Here is a 24,123-nt window from a genome sequence, read left to right on the forward strand (position 1 = left end):
CCTTCATCTCAAAAAATATGCCCAGAATTTCAGGCTGGGAAAGATCATTTAACTGTGATGTTTAATGCCAATGCTGAACCAAGAACAATAAGCCACACCCATCTCCACTCTGGTACTTTCCAGGCATTTCAGATACTCCACCTTTCACCACTTCACAATAACTCACATGCTACAACCCTTCTAAAGCCCATTTTCCCAAGTGAACTAGTTTTTTCAGGGCAAAGTGCCATTTTTTATCTTAGTGTTTATGTATTCCATAAGCATTTAACAGATGTGAAACTGTGCTGTTGTTTTTTTTTTTTGATGTGTCTCTGAAAAAGTTTAATGTTATGCCCCCTCCTTATTTTTCCCCATAAGCCCTATAGTTTTTATTGTGCAATTTTGCATGGCATGATGATTATTTATAGACACATATGTCCATTACAGCAGAACAGACTATATTTGATTAGCATGGGCATGACAAGTGTCTTTAAACATTAGGAATATCATGGATTAGGGATTTCAAATCTAACATACCCAGAACTAAACTCCTGATTGTTTCTCCATATTCTGTTTTACCCACAGTCACTCTCATCTGAATTAAGAGATGGCTCCGTCCTTTCATTGGCCCAGTCTAAAAACCCAAGAGTTATCCTTGAATCTTCTCTTCATCTTACCCCACATTCTGATGGCATTATCTTCAGAATGTATCACTTGTCAACATCCTCACTGCTTCCAAGTCACTGGGTGACTCTAATAGCCTCTAAATTTATCTCCTTTCTCCACTTTGCCTGACTCACAACCCTCACCAAGTCTAGTCTAAACCCAAGAGCCAAAGTGCTCCTTTCACAGTTTGATCACATCACTTCTCCATGACCTCCGGTGGCTTCCCATCTCCCTCTGAGTAGGAGCTAGAGGCGCACAGAACTCTAGCTGCACTGCCCACCTGCCCTACTAGCTGAGTTTCCTCCCCAGCATCTTCTCCTACTGCTCTTCCTCCAGCTCGTGCTGCTCCAGCTGTACTGCCAGGACAATAGCCATTCCTTCAGGACATGCCAGGTACACCTTCCTCACTGCGCACCCTGCCTGAAATGCGATTCACCCAGGTATGTGGGTGGGTGGCCAGCTCATCCATTCACCTATTTCAGTTCTGTGATCAAATGTCACCTTCTCAGCACATTGTTCAAACTGAACCCCACCCCCCTAATACTGCCACTGCCCTCCCCGTTATTTTTCTCAATGGCATTATCAGATCTATCCCCCTACATAAGTTTCTTGTTTTGCTTCCCATCTTCTTCCACTGGAAATATAAGTCCCCTGAACATGGGGATTTGGGTCTGTTTTATACACTGCTCTCTCCCTAGCTCCTAGAATGACGCCTGGCATACAGTGGATGCTCACTAAATATCTGTTGAATAAATGAAATAAGGGATTGGTCTCTCCTTGTGCAGTAAACAGAGGAACATTATGGACCAGTGGGCAAAAGTTACAAGAAATCTCAATCTCAGAAATTGTATTTCAATGATCCAGTGTGTTTTCGAGACTAGAGAGTCCCCTGTCACCAGAAGTGTCTGCGGGGGGTCTGACGCTCCACAAATGTGCGATGCAACAAGGAAACTGGTGATCATGTGGTCCCTGAGAATGAACAATACCTGCGGTCCCTTCCTGTGATGAGTGCCTATGATTCCTGCTATTCGTGTTAAATTTCTTACCATTTGCATTCATTCCTCAGAAAGGGCTGGAACAAGATCCATTTTCTCATAACTATTTAGCAGTAGAGGATACAAGCTATGTTATAATGAAAAATGCACTCCACCACATATAAGTTCCTACTAATCGGCTTATCACCTTGCCTGTCCCACCTTCCTCAAAGGGCTACGGTAACCATCAAATAAGATATTTATGGAGGCACTTCGGAAAAATAACGCGTTCAGTAGACATGGCAACAAAAAGGGATCTATATAATGTGCTCAGAGTCTAACATCTTTTGAAATGTACAACTTCTGTACAATAATACCACAGAATGAGCTTTCCACCTTACAAGGTATTAAAGTATAATTATGAATGCTTTCCATACCAAAGCTATGCTGGGAAAAAGAAACTCATTATTTGTTGAAAGAGAAAGCTTGTTGTGTTCCCAGGAATGAGGAAAGTTTGCGATGGTCATTTGTGGCTCTTATCACAAACAATATCTTAGTAGACATAATGGCCCTCAATATAAGATCAATACCAATAAAATATCAGTATCATTCTTGATAAACTTTATCAAGATTTATAAACTTAACTCCATACCAAGGAAAAATACACATATTTTCCCCATAGAAATGAACTTTGTGGAGGCATAATAGATAAAATTCTGAGAGGCACATGCAACCAAATCAGGAAGGCCCCGCGCCCCAAGAAAGCCAGAAATTGATTAATTGCCTGCAAGGTAATTATGGAGAAACCTGCTTACAACTTTACATTGTCTTTGCTGTTTTCATGGTCTTTTCTGTCCACTGCCAGCTCTCCCAGGGACTACACCTGGCCCAGGCAGAGGCACAGAAAAAACCCCGAACCCTTTGGCTACTTCCAAGTGATTTCACAGGGGTGGATTTCTATCAGGGAAGGGGCACAAAGAACGGAACTAAATAAAATGGATACTTGAGACTAGTGGGAATTTTCAACCTCACTTTCCTAAGATACAGACAACCCACCCTATGTTAGTCTGCAAGTTGTTCAATGGTCAGCACGTGGCGGGGGGAGGGGGTGCTGGCAGCCACACACACTCTTTCCTGGAAGAGAAAGTACACCTCCTTCTTAGAGATGGCACTGAGCTAATGAGCTAAGGTGTCGCCATGATACTATTCTTTATCGTCCAGCATGGACAAGCTAGCTGCCTCTGCACAGTTGAACCTGGAGAAAGGAGGGAGAGCCTTTCTCCTGCAAGAAAGCAGAAGATGGAGGCCTACAAATGCCCTGGGAGCAGGGCTCTGAGGACAGCTTGGTGGTCACCAGTGGGCCAGTGTCTGAGGGATGAGTGCCCTTCAAAAGGCTTCCCCAAAGTGATGATCCCCAGGAGCCTGAGGGAGCAGGGGGGAGCTCTGAGAGCCCTCCTATTTGCATGAAGTTCAGGGAAGTGAGCTGTTTAAAGGTAAAGATTGTAGCTGCACAGGGAGCTTTGGCCTTTTCAGTGAAGAGGCCCAAGAGACTGCCTGTCAAAACAGAAGTCTCTTGCTAAAACTACCTTAGCCGAGAAAGCACGGGTATTCAGGAGGGGCTGGAGGCAACAGAGGGGGAGACGGAAGGAGGGTCAGCTCTCCACCACCAGAGTCTGGGTAATGTGCAGAAGGAAGAAAGTGGGCCTAGGGCGCACGGGGAAGGAATAAAAGAATAGATGAGTGGCTGTGCGTGTCTCCAAATGTACTTCCCCCTGGGCAGCACGTTGTGGCAACGAATGTTTTAAAAAATTCATTAATTCAGTTTCACAAATAAGAAAGTGGGTTTCTTTGCCTTTCCCCTGATTACATCTTCCCTGTTCCCTGTTCTACCTGATTCTCTCCATCGTGATTCCCACTGAGAGATTGACATGGAGGCACAGAGCTGAGAAACTGTACGGTATTCTGCTAGTTCTTTGCTCTCTTTTCTTTGTAAAAATCGTGTCAAAGCCCCTTTCTTCAGTAATCCTTGATATTCCCTCAGGAGCTGAGTTAAGATTTAATTGTGAAATTTGCATAGTAACTCAGCAAATAAATTCTGCCGTCTCTCATAGACCTTTCACTGCAGAGGGCCATTTTGGTTATAAATCACTTATTTCAAGATCTCAACTGCATCAGCATTTTATACCCCCAAGGAAAGTGATAAGGTGGGAAAAAATCCAGTGGCATGCAGAGTTAGTGTTTGGCTTTTATGTCTCTGTGTAGAGCAGGGTGGAGGGAGAGGCTGGATGGGCAGTGACAACAAGTGCTCTTTTTACCTACTGCTTCTCCAAGGAAAAGCTTTGTGGTGATAGCCTGGCGCTCGGACTCCCAGGAAACCTCACACGCCTCTTCCCCTTTCAGCACATGTGTTAAGAAATCCAAAAAAGTAAGCAGAACCTGAATGTAGGTGTGACGATTCACACAGAAATTCCCAATAACTAGATGCTCATAGTAAAACATGTGGGGAAGGAATCTGGCAAACAATGGTGCAAGGAGAGTTGTATTCCTGTGGAAATATTGAGGACCCAAAAGATGATGTGTCCCCAGCCTAGTTCAAGTCCACCTAGAGGTCTTGGGCTCCATTTGGGACTCAACTCAGAAAAAAAGGTTTGCTTTGTTTTGTTTTCTTCCCTCTTTCCCCAGGCTGAAAACACTTAAATCTGGGCCATCCCAGAATGTTGTAAATATGGTTGTTTGGTTAAACCGAACAAAAACATTTTCACCAAAGCCCAGAGAACTGAGCTTTTTCTATAATATCTTTACATGTTTTATTTAAGCATCACCACTATCTTCCCCTTTCTAGACTGGGTCCAATATGAGCATGGTTTAGACCATAAAGGCAGTCAGAATGCATTGCATGGCCATGATGACAGAAGAAAGAAAGAAGTATCATCCTAGGATACCAAGGAAGAACACAAGAAAGTCTAAAGAAAGGGAGGGAAAAGTATATTTGATTATTTACCCTAAGTATCCAATATCTCTGTCTGGAAATACCAAAATGTAAGGAGGCTGTGTTTGACCTACAGAACATCTCCGTCTCAAACTTTTCTGGTCTCCAGGAAGGAAACCCTAGTAACCCCTTGAAACAACTCATTTATCTGGATAATCAGAGGTTAAACTGCTAATGAACCAAGGCTTGAGAATTAGTTTTAAAGAATATTGTCACTCTTTAAGAAAAAATTTACAAAGAACAAACAAGGAATTTTATGCAGATACCTTGCATTCAGCTAAAAATTTGAAGATGGATGATCAAACGCAAGCCCTGTAGTCATATTTCTTTCAAACAACTGATTTCAGTTCCTTATTTATTCTGAAGCTGATCAAAACATGGTGCCCTAATTTTCAAGTTATGCTTTTCAGCCCCAGGAGATCAGTGAAAATTTGAATTCCACAGATGAATCAACAAGTCAGCATGTCTCTACCAGATGCTTATCTCCCCACTGATACATGCCAAGTGGTCCTTCAATACAAGAGTTTCCTTTTCTTCTCTTTTCCAAATCTTCCATTTGAGTCAATGTAAGTTTCTAGAACTCAACTTGAGCTGCTTTTTTTCTCCCGACTCTATAACTAAATCAATAGTAAATTTTCCTCAAGAAAATGTTTTCTCAAGAGCTCATTATGAGTATAATATAGATACTAGCTTAAAAAACAATACTTGCTTGAAACCAACATTAGGCCTATAATTGAAGCACGAGTAATAGTTAAATTTAAATCAGGAATAAGAAAATGTGTCTACTCTAATCTACTAGTCATTATTATTTTGGAAATTCTGGCTAAAGTAATGAAACAAACAAACAAACAAAAATGCCAAATATGTAGAAGCTTGAATAGTGGGGGATATAATTTATAAGTTATATAATTGTATGCCTAGAAACTCAAAAGATTTTGTCAAAGATCAATAAGGATTAGTACCAAATGAGAAAGTGAGACTGTTTTTAAAAGCATTCCATTCATTTTAGTACTAAAAGTAAATTTCTAGGAAAATAAGAAGAAACAGAAGTAGGCTAGAGTAGCAGAGAGAGCTTCCTTGCAAAACCCTGGAGAGTCTCAGCATTCCAAATCCAAGGAACAGAAGTTGGGAATCGGACATGACGGCTGAACACAGGAAGATGAGTTGAGAGTCAGAATGCCCAACAATGAGTTTTCTTACCCTTCACTCCTATTCTGGCAAGTAGCATGCCTGGTAGCCAGGCATTGAAAGTCACCGCCCCTTTATAAAATTATGACTCTTTATTAAATTAAGAAAAAAAGGAAACACATGGGTGTTGGTTGCAAAGCACAATTCACTCATTTCGATGGTCTCAAAGGTTTATCATCTCCTTATTTCATGTAAAGTTGCTAGTCCATGTACAGGACAAGACTTGCAGTAAACTTTGTAGCTGCTCAATATAATACATGAACAGGTAACTTAGGAAAGAATGGAGCATTTAAGAGAAAGACAAGATAAGCCCCACAGAACACAACATGAAGGAATTTTAATGGAACAATAGCCTCTCATTAATATCCTCAAAGAAATTAAGAAGAACGGATTTAAAAAACAAGAAGAGGGTGGCATTACAGAAAAAAAGATAATAGGAAAACAAGAATGATTTCTTGGCAAGAAAAATAGTTTGATCATACAAAGAATCTCACAGAATATCTAGAAGATAAAACACTTCTCTCACAAAGAAAATTCAAAGAGAAATTAAAAATATATGAAATAAAAGTTAAGTGACAGAGTTGATTACTTCAGGAGGTAAAGTATCTGACTAGAGGAATTTCAGAGGCAGAACACAGAAAGCAGAAGGGAGGATAATAAAGAAATGATATAATAAAGATTTCTCAGAGTTGCGGAAAGACAAGAGTTGAAAAGATCCACAGAGGAATGCCGAACATAATGAACATCAATACATTCGACACAGGGTCTCATTACAACACCAGAAATGAAGAGACCATTCCAAGAGCTTCCAGGGGAGAAAAGCAGGTGACAGACATGGGAATTAGATCAGTATCTGTTGTCCCACCCGGAACACAGTGTACAAGAATGTAATGAAGCTTAGCTGATAATGTGCTAAAAGGAATTATATTTAACATCAAATTCTATGCCCAGGCCATCACCCCTCTACCCTGACAAAGGGCTGAAGAGATGCTCTTAGAAAAGGTCAAAGCAGAGGGTTCTCTAGACTCAGGGACTCCAGGCACCTCTTGGGCCAGGGTTAGGGGCCATCTCAGAAATGAGGTTTGATACATATATACAATGGAATATTACTCAGCCATTAAAAAGAATGAAATAATGCCATTTGCAGCAACATGGATGGACCTAGAGATGGTCATACTAAGTGAAGTAAGTCAGACACAGAAAGACAAATATCACATTATATCACTTATATGTGGAATCTTAAAAAATGATACAGGGCTTCCCTGGTGGCGCAGTGGTTGAGAGTCCACCTGCTGATGGAGGGGACACAGGTTCGTGCCCCAGTCCAGGAAGATCCCGCATGCTGCGGAGCGGCTGGGCCCATGAGCCATGGCTGCTGAGCCTGCGCATCCGGAGCCTGTTCTCCGCAATGGGAGAGGCCACAACAGTGAGAGGCCCGCGTACCACAAAAGAAAAAAAAGAGCTTATTTACAAAACAGAAACAGTCCCACAGACTTCAAAAACAAACTTATGGTTACCAGAGGAGAAAGGTGGTGGGGGATAAATTAGGAGTTTGGGAGTAACATATACACACTACTGTATATAAAGTAGATAATAAACAAGGACCTACTGTATAGCACAGGGAACTCTACTCAATATTCTCTAATTACCTATATGGGAAAAGAATCTGAAAAAGAATGGATATATGTTTATGTATAACTGAATCACTTTGCTGTACACCTGAAACTAATACAACATTGTAAATCAAACATACTCCAATATAAAATAAAAACTAAATTAAAAAAAGAGAAGTGGGGTTTGAGTGAGAACCTGCACATCAACAATGAGGTCCCAGCCCCTTCCCTGATGTCTCCAAGGATACTGACGAAGAAGCTTATATTCCATGGGCAGAAAAGTGGAGGATTCCTCTCCAAGGAACCTGATGAGCCCAGGGGAAGGGACATAAACTAGCATTTAAGGCACTCCTAACAGAAAGGCTGGTTTTCCTCCTTGTCTCTGGACAGTGAAGACCACTAGTTAGCAATCCCATATTTTCAGTGCTTTGTCTTTACATATGAACAGACACACCAGGTTCACCAGATGTGTGAGGGAAGCTGCACCATGAGAGAAAGAAAAAAAGACGAAAACAAGCAGGTTGGAAGGGGATTTTGCATCAGTAGACATGATGAATGCAGCCAGGAGTGGGAAAAATACTTCAAAAATATTCTCAGTGAGATAAGCAGAGACATTAATCCGTAAAATAAGAACAGTAAGTTATAAAAATAATACTCAGTGAATAAGAAAGAGGCCTTAGAAATTAAGTATGATGGTAGAAATTTAGAAAACATATTGATAGAAGGTATGAAAAACAAGCTTAGAAAATCTCCCAGAAAGTAGAATAAAAAGTCAAAGAGATGGCCAACATAAAATGATATAAAATTACAAGATCCATGTAGAGGGTCCAGTATCCAAACCTTAGGAATTTCAGAAAGGATAAAGAAAAAACAGGGGAGACATAATAAAATTTCTTGGATATTAGTTTCTATCTTGAGAAATACTATAAAGTGTCCAGCCCTTTAAATAAAAATATCCTTACCAATTCAAACCATTCTGACATTATTTAAAAGTATACACCATAAAAAAAAGATACTAGAAATTTCCAGAAAACAAAAAGAAAAAGCAATCCTCATACAAAAGGATCAGGAGTATGAATAGTAACTGATTTCTAAAAAGTAACACTGGAAGCTGGCAGACATTGAAGAAATTCCTTCAAAGTCCCATGGAAGATTATTTCTAACCTAGAATTATAATTGAGCCAAATTGATAATTGAGTGTGAGTACAGAATAATAATATTTTCAGGTGGTACAAATACATCCACAGGATCTCAGAAGGCTACTAGAAGCTGTGCTTCTTCGAACCTAGAAATAATCCAAAAGAGAAGAAGACATAGATTTCAGTGGACAGTGGGGGAAGCAGAAGGAATTTCTTGGATGAAGGTCCAAGGACACCTGGAGAGGCAGCTGCACATCAGGCCCAGCAAACCATCAGTCTGCACAGGGACAGGAAAACATTCTGAGATAAATAATTGAACAGAGAGATTCCCTGAGGTATTAAGAACTTATCATTGTGTGATTAATTAATAAGAAATTTACAGAAAAATAAGTGGAACAAATGTAAAATTAGAGGGAATAAGTAAATCCAAGGGAAGCAGAAACTTACCAGAAATGTTGACTTCCTGCGAATGAATGGTGAACAAGGTTTTATGTGAACTCTGATCTCTTCTAGGGCCCAGACCTAAGTTGTAAATATGTGAGAATTCTGTGAAAGACACAGATTTTGGGGAAAAGGGAATAGATTCCCAGGAACAGCACAGACTTCAAGTAAAGGAAGATGACATCAGCGTTCAGGAGCTGGGGAGGCACCGAGGGGAGGGAGCTGGTTGGTCCTTTGGTAAAAACGGAGAGCAGGACCACTTATATGGATGGAGTGGTAGGAGCTGCTAAACATTTGTGGTTAATTTACAAGCTGAGTGACAATAAATCAAGAATGTTGAACAGGTAAATATTTGGAAAATGCTAAGGCTTTACTCAAAATTACAAATTTCTACTGTGAACGGAAGTCATTGAATAAATGATGTCAAAGGGCAAAAAAGAAAAATTTAAGAACAAGAATTATTCATATCTTCTTATGTCAGATTTGTATGTTAAACATTATTTATTGAATATATGAGGCCCCAGCTTTTTCCGTAAAGACCAAACTAAGAAAACAAACAAATGCATTTTGACAGAAAGCACCTTGGACTGATGTTGGGAAAAAGAAAACACCCAAAATAATACAAATCTGCTCAGCTAACTAATGTGGCACCAGGCCTACTTGCATATTTCTTGAGGAGGACAATTCTTTTTGAAGGAATTTTCACCCCAGACCCTGGAATAAATTAAGAGTAGAAAGGCTGGATCAGAATGCATGCAAATTCAGGGTGCACATTTGATTATGAAAGTAAGATTGGTTGACTTAAGCAATTCTGCTTTAATATTTCACTAATTAGGTAGGGGACAGCTCTGATTGTGATGAGATTGTCCCACTCTATCTCAGATTTCCTAGGAGACACATTAATTAAAGCAATTCTCCTTCCTCATGAACTGAAACTTTATGGAGGCCAAGTGAACCTCCCCCACCGTCATCCTGTCACACACCCAACTCTGTACCTTCCCCTGGAGAAAAAAAGAGTGACAGCAAAAAAATAAGAGGCAGAAATAGCATCACAACCCTGGTAAGGTTGTCTGAACATTTTTAGAAAATTCCAAACAGTACAGACACAGTAAATCACCAATGGCTTAGAAAGACATGACATGACAGATCTTGCTATAACCACGGGGAGAGAAATACCATCAAATAAAAACTTTCTAAATGTAAATGTTTAAAGCCCTACACCAATGCATGAGCTAAAGTACCATATGACAGACAAGGAGAAGAATTAAAACTAGATATACATCATTGCTTACATGTCTACTCAGACCATCATTCATGAAGAAGCACCTTAACAGATATTAAAGATACCCCTGTTATGACTGGTGGGGAGTGTAGTGTAGACAGGACACAGCACACTTAATGAGCTTCATGACAACTCCCCTCCATCTCAGGCCACGTCATGGGAAAACCATGAAATCGGAGTATGGCAGGAAGAACTATTCCCTCTTCTCTTTCACCACTATCATCAACACGCTCACCGATGTTGGGATTTGACAAACAGAGAGCATGCAACAAAGTAGGAAGAGCTCGCACTCTGGGATGAGATCAATCTAGACTGAATTTCATTTCTGTGACCTCTAATCTGTAATTTCTTAAGCAGTTTCTGACCATGCTTCCTCATATTTAAAATGTAAATAATAACATAAACTTTGCAATTTTTGATCCAATGAAGTAATGTAAAGTCCTTTACGTTAATTTTATTGCCCTTAAGACAGTCCTCACTATACGGTAGCCTTCCTACCATCAGCATAAATCAAAAGAGCATACTTCCACTGGCCCACTTAGGACATTTTAGGCATGGGGAGGTATAGAGAACAAGCAGAAAAGAGGAGATCAGAAAATTCTAAATATGCTTATTAAGCAATCTAAAATGAATGTTTTTTTTATTAAGTTAAAAAACATTTATTGTCAACTGTATGACAGAAATCATCTCTATTTTTCAAATTCCTAAGCTTACCTAATGAAAGTGTCATAACAGAGGGGAGATACTTTACAGGATTAGTCATAATTGGAATTAATTTAATGTACTTATTAACTATATACACTGTATTGATGTCCATTTAGTTGCAGAGAGAGAGATCAACCTTTTTATCTAGGGATCTTGAAGCCAAGGCAACAACAGTTACTAATCTCTGATATGTATCCCTGTGTCCCAAAGGACATATCTGATTATTAAAAATGGACATGCAGAGCCCATGATATAATCATAAGGGAGTTATGAATTGTTAAGGCTCAAATAAGGACTTCTAAAAAAATCTTTTTATTGGAAGTTGTACACAAAAGAAGGGAAATAAAGTAGATACTAGCACCTTACCACCTACTTTCCAGAAATGAAATTTGTACAGATTTCACTAAAGGTCTCTGTCTTAGCTTAGGCTGCTATTTTTAAAAAATACCACAGATTGGGTGGCTTAAATAACAAACATTTAGATCTCACAGTTCTGGAGGCTGGGAAGTCCAAGATCAAGGTACTGGCACATCTGGTGTCTCATGAGAGCCCTCTTCCTGGTTTGCAGACAGCCGTGTTCTCACGGTATTTTCACATGGCAAAGGGAGAGAGCTCTGGCCTCTTAACCCCCTTATAAGGGCACTAATCCCACTGATGAGGGCTCCGCCTCCATGACCTAATTACCTCTCATAGGCCCCACTTCCATCACATTGGGGATTTAGACTTCAACATATGAATTTTGGGGAGACACAAACCTTCAGTCCATAGCAATTTTCATTAGTCTTCTAGTAACTTCTCTGAAACCTCAATACCATGTAATGGATTTTGGATCATTCCAGGTCTAGAACTGTCATGGAATAGGGCACACAGCATAGAGCTTTTGAGGAACCCCAGGAGACCCATGTGACAGATGATGAACTTCAATTCAGAATCATGATCCTACTCTTCACTACATTTCTGCAGTGATTTGTAGAATAAATCTCTCAATCTTCCTAAACCTGCTTTATTATCTTAATAAAGTAAAATGAATGGTTCTCATAGTCTTGCCTCAGAGAAAGTCATGAGCACATACAGAGCAATTTTAGAGGGAGATTCTAATAGATCAGAGGAATGAAGATGGATGGGGGGAGGAGAGCACAGCTTTTGTTCTTGCTGTGCCTTCTGCTAAGACTGGAGTACTGTGTGCTCAAGCCCCGCACAGCCCCTAAACCTGCAGGTTCTGAAAACCTGCCCCTAAACGTCAGCTGTCTAAAGTTCTGTAGTGAAACCAGGGTAAGAATTCAGGTCCACGACACTCAGCTGACAAATAAGAAGAGAACTGGTTTTATAAGCAATGCTGTCAGGCTCCATGGGTTGGAGAAAATGGGAATCACGATGGGTGGGTTTTCTTGTCAGGCTCCTAAATAAGAGGTGTGGAAAGCTCCTGTTGTCCAATTCTTCCTAAAACTAGGGAGAAGCAGGATTCAAGGGAACACCTTGAGAGAATGTCTGAGGGGTTTCTTATTTCATCTGAACCAATGTCCCCATCCCTGAAGTTTACCAGGATCTGCAAGCCACACGTTTGTATCTGTCCCTGTGCTGATCTCTCACTGGAAATGTATTTTTGGCTCCAATTCAAATTCACTGGGTGCCTAGAAAGAGATATTACTTGTTATAAAGCCATGCCAAGATTGCTTCCAGCCTCAACGTTTCTTTTTCTAAACCTAGGGACCCGTGTTTAGGATGTCTTCAGATAAAAAGTGATAAAGATTAAAGAAATACAGACCTGATGCTGCATAATTTAAAATTATATTGATACAATTTTTTCAGAAACCCTTTTTTAAGATATCCAAAGTTTCTAAATCCACGTTTCTAAATGCATTAGGCTGAGTTTATCTCTCAGTATCTTTGGGGAAAGTGTGATGTCTGTTAATCCCCTCTTCTGCTTCCCTAGCTCAGTGCTTAGAAATACGTAAACTACCCCCTTGGAAGCCCATCATTACAAGATAGGCCTTTCCTCTGCCTCACTTCTTCAGCGACTGGGGAGGAGCTAAGAATGTAGGGCTAATAACTATGATTTAGTAATGCAGCTGCAAGAGGAAGTTTTCTATAATAAAGACATACTTATTTCTGTACAGGGGAGAGTGCTACTGTTTAGCTTAGAGAATGTTCTGAAAGGTCTTATTTTAAATGGAGATAAAGGAAAAATGAGTGCACAAAACAAATTCAGGCTTCCAAAGATTTTAGTGACTTTTTTGGGGAAACCTGGTGAACACATAAAGCAAGATGTGAAAAACCATTATGGGTTTTTAGAACTGGTTAAAAGACAGAAACTAAAGGACAGAAATCAATGGTCATTTCTCAGGCTCAGACAAAGTTAATAGCTACTGCCTTAAGAATCTGATTATACTTAATCCTCCGGTGCTAATTTTCTTCAATATATTTATTAACAACCTGGAAGTGCAAAATGTGCTGATAAAAAATAATTACACAGTCTGTCAAGGCTAGCAGAAATTGTGGGGCAGGCAGAAATAAGTCACAAAGATGGCCAAGGAAAGAAATTCAGCTTAGATAAGGAAAAGTAATGCTACACTGGAAATCATTTTCAATAATCTTTCCAAAAATCCCTTAAAGTGAATATGAGATGTTAGAGGGATGCCATTACATGGAGCAAAAGCACAGGTCCCCCTTTATTCTAAGAACCAAGTTCAGTTTTAGCCAGATCAGTTTAAACAAGACACAGCAGAATTCAGGAATAGCCTGAAAAGGATGACCCAAGTAATAACCAGAAGAAAAAAAAAAAAAGCCTGAACATGCTGTTCTGGGGAGAGATGTTAACACATAATAAGTTCAACATGGTCTGCCTTGACTCCAAGAACTGGAGTGAATAATTGGAAACAATTGCTATACCTTAGCTGTACCATGGATGATTCATGATTCATTGTAAAAATAGCTATTCTGAAATATTATCTCCCCAACCTGTGCCTTCAAAATGGGTCAATTAATTCAAAGCTCCTCAATTAGCAAACTTAAAAGACTTCTCTATTAATAAGTACAAGTCATCAGCAGAAGGGGGAAAGGGTTCAAAGCTAAGCAATGGGAACTTTGCCCTGTGTTTTCATCTCCTTCTTCCTCCATTCCCACACTTCTGGGGACGTATGGGATCCTTCATAAAGGACCAGGATCAAGTACTCTGCTTTCCTACCTGCCAAATATTATTTAACTTCTTTCAAATTTAGTTTTTGGACCCTCTTGACTTTCCGATTTAGAGGACTGGGCCATGGTTCTGTTTTTAGAACAGAGAGAGAAAACAGAGAAACTAGAAATGTATGAGTAGAACTAAGCACTTTGCACTTAAAACTCTGTCATGGGGAGGCAATTATAAGATGACAAAATAAAGATAACACTGCCTCTTTCTTTTCCTTTCTATAAGCCAAAAACAAGGGTGGGGGGGGACCAAAAGAAATACTGTGTTTTCCATGAAAATAGAACTTAGAACCCAAGCCAAAATATATATATTTTTAAATACCTGCCAAGTGCAGGGAAAATTGCACTGGAGTGAAGGGGACACCAAGAGAGGATGCCGGCTCCCATCCGTCTAAAAGGACTTCTCCAAAGTAGTCTGCAAAACAGCTGTGCAGAGCCTGCCAAGGTGGGAGCCCTGGTAAGTGGCCACACACTTACGGTTGGGGCCTGATGGGCTGTGGCTGGAGTGTGGAGGGACCATGGGAAGCCAGCTCTTGCATGGTCTCAAAATCACTGCGCAGCATGGGATGTTCCAACCTTTGAACTTTTTTGGAGTAACGTGACTGTATTCATTTTCTCGGGCTATAACAAAGCACCACAGATTGGGGGGCATGAACAACAGAAACCTATTGTCTCATGGTTCTGGAGGCTCAAAGTCCAAGATGGAGGTGTCATCAGAAAGGGTTCTCTCTGAAAGTACCTGGGAAGGCTCTGTTCCCTGCCTCTCTCATACCTTCTGGTGGTGGCTGGTCATCCTTGGAGTTCCTTGGCTTGTAGAGGCATCACTCTAGTCTCTGCTTCTGTCTTCACATGGTTTCTCCTCTACGTGTGTTTGTCTCTGTGTCTCTTCTTTTCTTACAAGGACACTAGTCATATTGGATTAAGGGTCTACTTTACTCCAGTATGACCTCATCTTAACTCATTACATCGGCAATGATCTTACTTCCTAATTAGGTCACATTCTGAGGTTCCAGGAAGTACGTGAATTTGGGGGAACAATTTTCCTCCTAATACCATGACCCAGGATAGCTGGTACCTTCAGGCCTCTGGCAGAAGCAACAGAAAAATGGACAAAAATGTTATCATCCCATGCCTTATATTATTACTCATATTGAAGGGAGAACCTTCACCCAGTAACAATTGATACAGATCAAAATTATTGAGTTCCTAGGCTCAAATAAAAGAAAAAGAGAAAAGCATCTTTCTTTAGTGTACTCAAGCTAAATAAATACATAAATAAATAATCAAGCACCCATAAGTGTTAAAAAAAATAAGAATAAAAATTAGCTTCAGACCTCTCTACTGAAGCATTCAGAACAAGGCATACAAGTTCACAGGGAGAGAAAGCATGATTCAAGAATTTATGCCTCACGATAATATTACTTAAAAAGAAAAGCAATTTGCACAGAATATAATACTAATAACACTTTGAAAAGAGTTAACAGAGGATTGGAATAGAATTCAGCAAAAATAAGTAGAGTTTAAAATGTTCCTACTCTTCAACCCCTTTGAATCCACTCCTAAGCATATAATGTTACACATGTAACAGTGAGCAGCTTAACAAATGTTCAAGGAAGCATTGTTTATACAGACCCCATACTGGAAACAACCTAAATATTCGTCAACAGGAGATTGTGTTATATTTCTGGAGTTGGCAAACTGTGTTTATAAAGGGCCAGACAGTAAATATTTTCAGCTTTGCAGGTCATATTGGTCTCTACCTCCACTACTCAACTCTGCTGTTCTAAAAAGCAGCCAAAAACCATTCGTAAACAAAGAGGCATGGCTATGTACCAATAAAACTTTATTTACAATATCAGCTGATAGGCTAGATTTTGGGAACCCCTCATACATAAGGATGCAACAAAAAATAAATTGAAGAATGCACAAAATACAAATTGGAAGGATGCACACTAAAACTGGAAGACACCTTTAAGGAAAAAAAAAAAAGATGAATAAAGAAGTTGTAGTTAAAGGATGGTCAGAAAAAATACTTAAGCCAGTGAATTTCTTTCAAATTCAGATGCAGGTATTCAGTACAAACAATTGGCTACTTGCAAAAGCACATACGGTCATGAATTTTCCTATAGATTGAACCCAAAGACAATACCCACGTTATTGATGAAAATGTCAAAATAATACTTAACGCCCTATACCCAGCAGAAAGATATTTTAATTTTCCAATATTCCACATTCTCCATAAAAATACATTCTTTTTTTAAAAAAAGAACAGCTTTTCACCTGAGAAAATAATTTTAAACTAAAATAATTTATTTTTCTCAAAATATTTTAATAAATTTGAAAACAAATACTTAAGGGGACTGGAAGTCTAGTTGCAACAAGTCAGAAATTTCCCTATTATATTAAAAAATAAGCTCCTCAATATTTTTTCTCCATAGCCCCACCTCACAGTAAAACTCTTGTTAATTCTCTAACACAGGGGTCCCCAACCCCTCGGCCATGGACCAGTACCGGTCTGTGGCCTGTTAGGAACCAGGCCACATAGCCAGAGGTGAGTGGTGAGCGAGCGAGCAAAGCTTCATCTGCCGCTCCCCATCACTTCCCGTCACTCGCATTACCACCTGAACCATCCCCCCGTGGAAAAATTGTCCTCAACAAAACGGGTCCCTGGTGCCAAAAAGGTTGGAGACCTCTGCTCTAACAGACCTTTCACTTGCTCCATTTCTGGCCGCTGAAACCAATCACATGTGCGAAGGAGATGGGGAGGAATCCCATATTTATCAACTTCTGGAAAATTAGATTCAAAACTTGATGCATGGATAATTATCTACTGAGTACCTGTCTGGTGCTTTGCCCACTCATGGCTGAGGATGAGGAATATCTAACTCTACAAATGGCAAACGAAGTATGTGGAGAAGTGTTTGGTGATCAGAAATGTAGAGGAAGGTGAAGGAATTACCAGAGGTAGTGGTATAAAAACAACAATAACAGGAACTGAGCCATGATAGGTGTACAAACTGATACTCAGAGGTGCCAAATAATTTGTCCATAGGTCACACCCAAAAATGTGGTAGATCCAGGATTCATATCCTAGTTGGCAAACCCCAAAATGAGTGTTTATACATAAGTAGAGTTTGCCATATTGTAGAAGGTTGGAGCACGTTCTTTATGAGAATCCTGCTTTAGGACAAGGAAATATCATGACTGTGTATTTTCTGGACTGTGAAGGAAGGGGCTGATGATTCAAGAACAATCAACCATCACTTAATGATTATCCACTACGAGTGTAGCACTTTATCAAGTCCTGGACAGAAACAGAGCAAATCTAAAAGAGCTGATAATCAAACACATTGCACACATAACAGGTGTCATCACTAAATAGCTGTTGAATTAATGGATGGATGAATGAGTGAATGCCAAGGTCAATCTCATGACCTTGGGTTGGACACTAAGTTTACTAGAATAGTCACGTATCTATATGAAGGAATCACACCCGCCATTTGGAAGAAGAAAGCTCCAAAGTGTTTACTGAAGGCTCTCCTCTCTCTCTCTCTCTCTCTCTCTCTCTCTCTCTCTCTCTCTCTCTCTCTCTCTCTTTCTCTCTCTCTCTCACACACACACACACACACACACCAGGGAGATGCTTCTTGACTCCCTTAGACACAAGTCCTGCGCTAGACTTGGCAAACTGCCTTTTCTGCCCACCCCACAGGATTGAGCATCTGAAGTGAAGTGGAAAATAAAGGCTGAAATGAAGCCATATTTGGGCACAAACCTTGAGAGATGAAAAGAAGAGAGGCATGCAAGCCCGATTAGAGAGTCTTAAATATAAAGTGTTATCATACAGAGTGGAGAAGATGGGTGAGCTACAACCCATCAGCTCTGTGAACAAACTCCAGGTGTTCAGCACTTCTCCCCTCCTCCTCCTCCCTTTCTCCCTCGGCTAGACTAAGACGAGGAGACACCCTACAAGTCTTTTCAGTGTGTTTGGGTGGGATTACTTCCTGTCACTGACAGACACACATTGTACTGATGCTCCCGCATGGACAGGAGAAAGATGGGGAATCCTAAGCTTCATTCTTCACCACTTTGATGGCCGGGGCTGCAATCACATTTTCCTACAAAGTAACCTCAACTAAGAGATCAAGAGAATGATGCTTCCCATTCAGGTCAAGAAAGATGCTCTAGGAATAAGCTGGAAATGTTCATGTTTGTTGTACTCATCCTGGAAAGGCATTCCGTTGTCAAATGTTGGCCAGGAAAGAGAGAAATAAAAAGAGATGGAAAGAGAGTTGAGGAAATGCAGACATTCATTATGGTGAAGGCTCTGGAAGACAAAGTGGATGTGCCTTCCACTCACCAGAAGGTTCAGGAGGAAAGGCTTCTTATAATTCTACAGCCCAGTGCTGACAGCCCTTGGCATATTTTCAGCATGAGGTACATTAACAAATAAGGAAAAACATCCCCCTGAGCCTCTAATAACATTTATTTCATGCATCATTTCCTCCGAGGAATAGTAGACCATGTATTTTTTATTCCTAGTGTGTCCTGTCTAAGAAATAATGGCCAAACTCACCTGTTTACTTCTGTGTATTTTACAACCCTCCTTGAGATTTGTTTGTCTTTCTCCAGCTTCTCTTCTTCTTTCTCTGCACTCTACACCATGCAAGTCTAAATAAAAGGGATACAGATCTTAAAAACAAACCAGATTTACTGAATCTGTATGTCTTGGGCAAGACATCTCAAATATTTATGGAAGAAGGCAGAGTAAGAATCCAGAATAAATAAATCAAATGGCCTATGCGGCCTAAACTGGAATTAGTATAAAGAAGCAACAATTTGAGTGATTCCCAAGCTTTATCAGTGCTATCAGTCCTAAGCACCCACCAGGTCCTCTAGGCTTTCTACTGACCAGAGTTAGCCTGAGTCTAAACATGCTCCTGTGCCCAGCTGCACAGAATATCCAGCAGAGAAAATGTTCTTCTTGGCCCTAGGATGAGGATACTATACTACCAAGGCCCATGCTGGGTGATTAACAGAGTAATTCCAAATTCTGACTTCCCTTTTCTTCACTTCATCACCAAACCCATGGGCCTTAATTCCTCCAACTCCTACCAGGGCCTATTCTGGAAAGAAAATGGAAAAGTTGATCTTTGCACACAATCTGAAAATTCCTCTTCCCCCAACCCTTAGCCTCATAATACAATAAGCCACCACCAAGCTCCCAGCCAGAACAGGCAGTGGAAGGGCCTGCCTAGTCCCAGAACAGACCTCACCCAGCTCTATCTGAACCTCCTCCAGGGAAACGACAAAGCTGGGTGCCACATATGCTCCAGGCTACAAAGCTTTGAACTGTAATAATGACATAGAAAAATGGTTGTGATAAAATGTTAAATGTAAAACAGAATGTGGAACTGTGTCTACATTACAGTTATAACCACATAAAAATGTATTCATTTGGTAAGGGAACACAGAACACAAAGAGATGAAAATGGCCATTTACTGGAGTGGTGAATCACAGGCAAAGACTTTCTTTCATTTCAATTTTCATTAACATATTATGTTATTTGTGTGACAAGGAAAATAAATGAAATGTCTGATCATGTCAAGTTGCATGCTACAGTTAGCACTGTAAGCTGAACTTGCAGTTCCGTTTCCTCAAACCTACAAATACACTGACAATACAATGAGCTCACCACAGTATCAGTCCTGCAAATATGGCTACAGAGATAACTTACCAAACCTTCTTACCTGGGTCATTCCTTCATACTGTCCCACCTGGCAGCTCTCAAGGAATTTGTAAGATTTTGAGCAGTTGAGGAAAAAGATAACCATATTACCTTAGCCCCAAATTTATATCAGAGCAAAGGTATTTGTCTTCTGCTGCCTTTTCAACCCACCAGAAAAATGTCAAGTCTTTCACGAGTGGGTGTAGGGGTATCATGCCATATCCTCATCATTTATTAATTTTGCCCAGATTTAGTTAAAGGTATGTGAAGTTCTAAACTACTGACAACGTTAAATCAGTTTAAGAAATTCTTGAATATTTTATTATCACGTGTTCGGAATGGCACCCAAAACTGCAAGGGACCTGAAAGAAATAAAAGGAGAAAGGTCCCTGTTCTTGGCAATATCAACCAGGGAGACTCAAGTTAGGTGTGGGGACCGTAGTCACAGAAGATTCAAAGGAGGTGAGCTGTGTTGTACAAGATCCATTGTTTCCCACATTATGCCTGTGTAAGGCTGGGTCACTTTTGTCATTTAAGAAACCATTCTCTTTATGTCATCATTTTTAAGAAAGAACACAGTAAATCTGTTGCTGGGCACATAGGGTAAGGAAGGAAAGACAGGGAAGAAATAGATGGCAGAATAATCTTTATGAAGGGAGAAAAAATAAGTAAAATAGAAAGTGAGTAGTTAGGTTGAGGAAGAATTTGCTTAAAGACAGTCCAGGAAAGATTTACAGCAGTAATCCCCAATTTCTTTCACCACCAAGGGCCACCTTTCTTACTTTCCTCAGTAAGGTACACATTTTACAAATTTTTATCTACTAACCACACAACCTTTATGGCTTGCTGATTAATTTGCTTCATCATTTGTGTTCACTGACAACATGCAGAATTGCCATTGGAGTTTTTAATCATCACAAACTAACTTATATGAGTACATCAGATTTACAATGATTCCCTCCTGCCCAAAATGGTGACTTTGTGGTTAGTCATCAGAGCTCTGCTGCAGAGAATCACTCATTTTTGATAGATTAAAAATAGCTCAAGGGTCCAATTATCTCAGAGTGCCAAGAGGTGCAGGAATCCCAGGATCGAAACCATGGTGGTCAGGTCCGGAGCACTCAAGAATACCGGCAAGAATGGAGAACATGCTCAGCCAGGAGGCAGCTGGGCTTGAAGGTGGTAAATGTGCTCAGGAGAAGATGCTTAAGGTTCCCCTGAAAAGCCTCACACTCACAGGGTGGGGGGCAGCAGCCAGTGGCTGGGGAGCTGATGAAGTCTTGGGAGAGGCAGACAGCCTTCCTACATGTTCTTGATTTCCATTTTCCAATTTCCCCTCAAATCTATCTTTCATTATCTTTCTCAGCATTCTTTGAAGACTCACCTTTTTAAGAATTGTTTGTGTTTTAAAGAAACAGTGACTTATCAGTATTTTTCTAGAGACCTAAGGTATATTAAGATAGCCATTATTACTTTCAAATTTGGACCTTCTGTGATCCTACTCTGAACTCAGTTGTAGCCTGTATGCTACAAAGGGCAAAAGAGAAAGAAGAAAATTTTGTATGCCTTTACCCACAAGGAGCTTTACAAATTGGATTCTAGTTGAAGTTCAGAGTTTGGCATGAAGAAGAAAGAAAACTGTACCCAGCAGTGGACTGTGCTGGGCCAGCAGTGTTTGTGGGCAGCGCCATTAGGAAAGGAGCTGCTCTAGCAGAAGAAGAAGAGCAGCCCTTCTCTAGGCAAAGCCTGTGGGTACAGAAGCTTTCAAGACAGGAATTAGGGTTTAATCTATAATTAAATCACCACTCCAGCAGCCATTTCCCAAAGAGTACCCCATAACACGTTAAAAGAGAAAACCTCTAGTAAAGGACTAGCATTCTTTCACTTTGTTTAACCCAGCGAGTCCCTAGGTAATTAAACTGTAGAAATCCTCTTCTGTGCAATATGCACTAAGACCCCTCACATCCTATTAACTCAATGAGAAGAGTGAGCAGAAGGTTTAGAATGTGGAAAAGCCTCACACTGGCTAAGTAGCAACTGGAAAGCTGAGAGCAGAGATGCTGATTTAGGAAGTCACAGGATTGACAGAGGAGATACAAAGACTCAAGAAGGGAATTTAAAAGGGAAGTTGGATGATATCAGGAGACGCTCCTTCATTTTCTCTTTCCAACTGAATGATCATAATCCATAACTAAATTATAATTCATGAATGTACCTATGCTTGTATATTAGGTTTTCATATAGTTGTTTTTTTAACAGTAAAAGAAAATGACACACTGGAGTTAGTTTTCTGCTTCTTTTTACTTGTGCATATTCCCTGAATAATATTTTCCCAATGCCCACTGACCTCAATAGGTAAGAACGTTTTTCATGTCCTATCATTTGTGCTCTGTTTTGCTCAGTCTGCAACTGCCCTACCCTACTCCTTCTTTCCTTCCTCCATCCTGTTCTCTGTTCTCCCACCAGACCTGGCCCTCTTCACCCATCTCCTAATAAGGAACCCGAATGTCCAGCCAATCATCTACATACAATTGAGAAAGAAGAGTCATGGAAATAGCAGAAAGGAGGGAACATGCAAGAATAAGAAAGATACTATTATATTTTTGATGGAAGGACTAAAATCAGTGAGAAGCAGGAAGGCGCCAATCACAGATATACTTGCACAATCAAGTATGTAGAAACATGACAGAATTAACAAAAAATAATAATGATGATAATCAAAATAATATGTTTACAGGCCTTCTCAAGAATTCATGTTTTTGTTTTATACAGCATGGCTAGGATATTTATTCTTAGAGAAAATAAGTACCCAGTGATGTCAGGTGCCCACTTTATCTCATCTCAGAAATACCTTATGATATCTTGGTGGTTAAGGGCTTTGGAAGCCCCAATCTTTTGGAATAGAGAAAAGGAGAGCTTAAAGGAACATTTAAAGGTGTGTGTCTTTATGTTTACATCAACTTTATTTGTAATAGCCCAAACTGGAAACAACCTAAATGTCCATCAACTGGTGGACAGATAAACAAATTGTGGTGCATCCATGCAATCCAACACTACTCATCAATAAAGAGGAATGAACCACTGATACACAGACAACATGGTTAGATCACAAAACACTAAGCCTGACTCAAAAGAATGCATTCTGTATGATTTCACTTACAGAATGGATAGGAGAAATTAATGGAATCCATGCTGACAGAAAGTATATCAGTGGTTGCCTGTGGCCAGGAGGTTTGGGGACATTGACTAGGAAAAGCACAGGAAACTTTTTAAGAGTGATGAAATTATTCTATATCTTGACGTACTCACGGTCACATGCATGTATGTTTGTCAAAGCACATTAAGTACACTTAAAACGAGTGCACTTTATTATGTGGCAATTATTATATCTCAATAAAATTGATTTTAAAAGTGTGCACTCTGGGAATTCTCTGGTGGTCCAGTGTTTAGGACTCGGTGCTTTCACTGCAGGGGCCCAGGTTTGATCCCTCGTCAGGGAACTAAGATCCCGCAAGCCACGCGGCATGGCCAAAAAAAAAAGTCTGTGTGTTCCATCTTTGGGTACTAATATTCCTTAGAAAAATATTGATGGAGTTTTCTCTGCTTTGAAAAAGTTGAGGAAGGTTGACTATCCTGATTCTAACTGGGTTAAGGGGGAAAATACTCCAGTCCCAGGGGGAAGGAAGTGCAGTCCCCATACTGCACCTTCTGGACTGGAAGAGCTTTGCTGAGTGAGGGGCTGATGCATCCAAAAACAACCCACAAAAAGGCAATAGATAGAGGCAAGGATTTAAAACATCTACGAAATATGGAAAGAGAGAATCTGCAAATTACTATTTTCACAGAAAGAACAATGATCATTAATGGCACAAAAACAATTTTATTGAGCAGTCCCATCTGAAACCCTTGTGCCAATCTTCTGTTCCGACATTGTGGTGATCTATATGACTTTTTAAAAAAACCTGTTGCTACAAAGCATGTAGCAATAATGAATTCAACATAAAAACATTCCTTTAATGCAAAGTTGAATTTACAAAACAATAAGGAAATTTCCCAGGGGAAAATAAGAAGTGGAAAATGAGTGGTTATTAGTCTTGGTGTGACAGGAGTTTTATTGGTTAAGCCAGGGGAGAAGATGAGGACTTGTGACTGCATGATGTGGGTAGTGTTACCAGAGACACCTGTATTAATCCAGGACCCCAAATGAATGCATGGTCGTGGAAGAGGGCTGG

The sequence above is a fragment of the Hyperoodon ampullatus genome (genome assembly GCF_949752795.1).
Source record: "Hyperoodon ampullatus genome assembly, chromosome: 12".
Taxonomy (NCBI): domain Eukaryota; kingdom Metazoa; phylum Chordata; class Mammalia; order Artiodactyla; family Ziphiidae; genus Hyperoodon; species Hyperoodon ampullatus.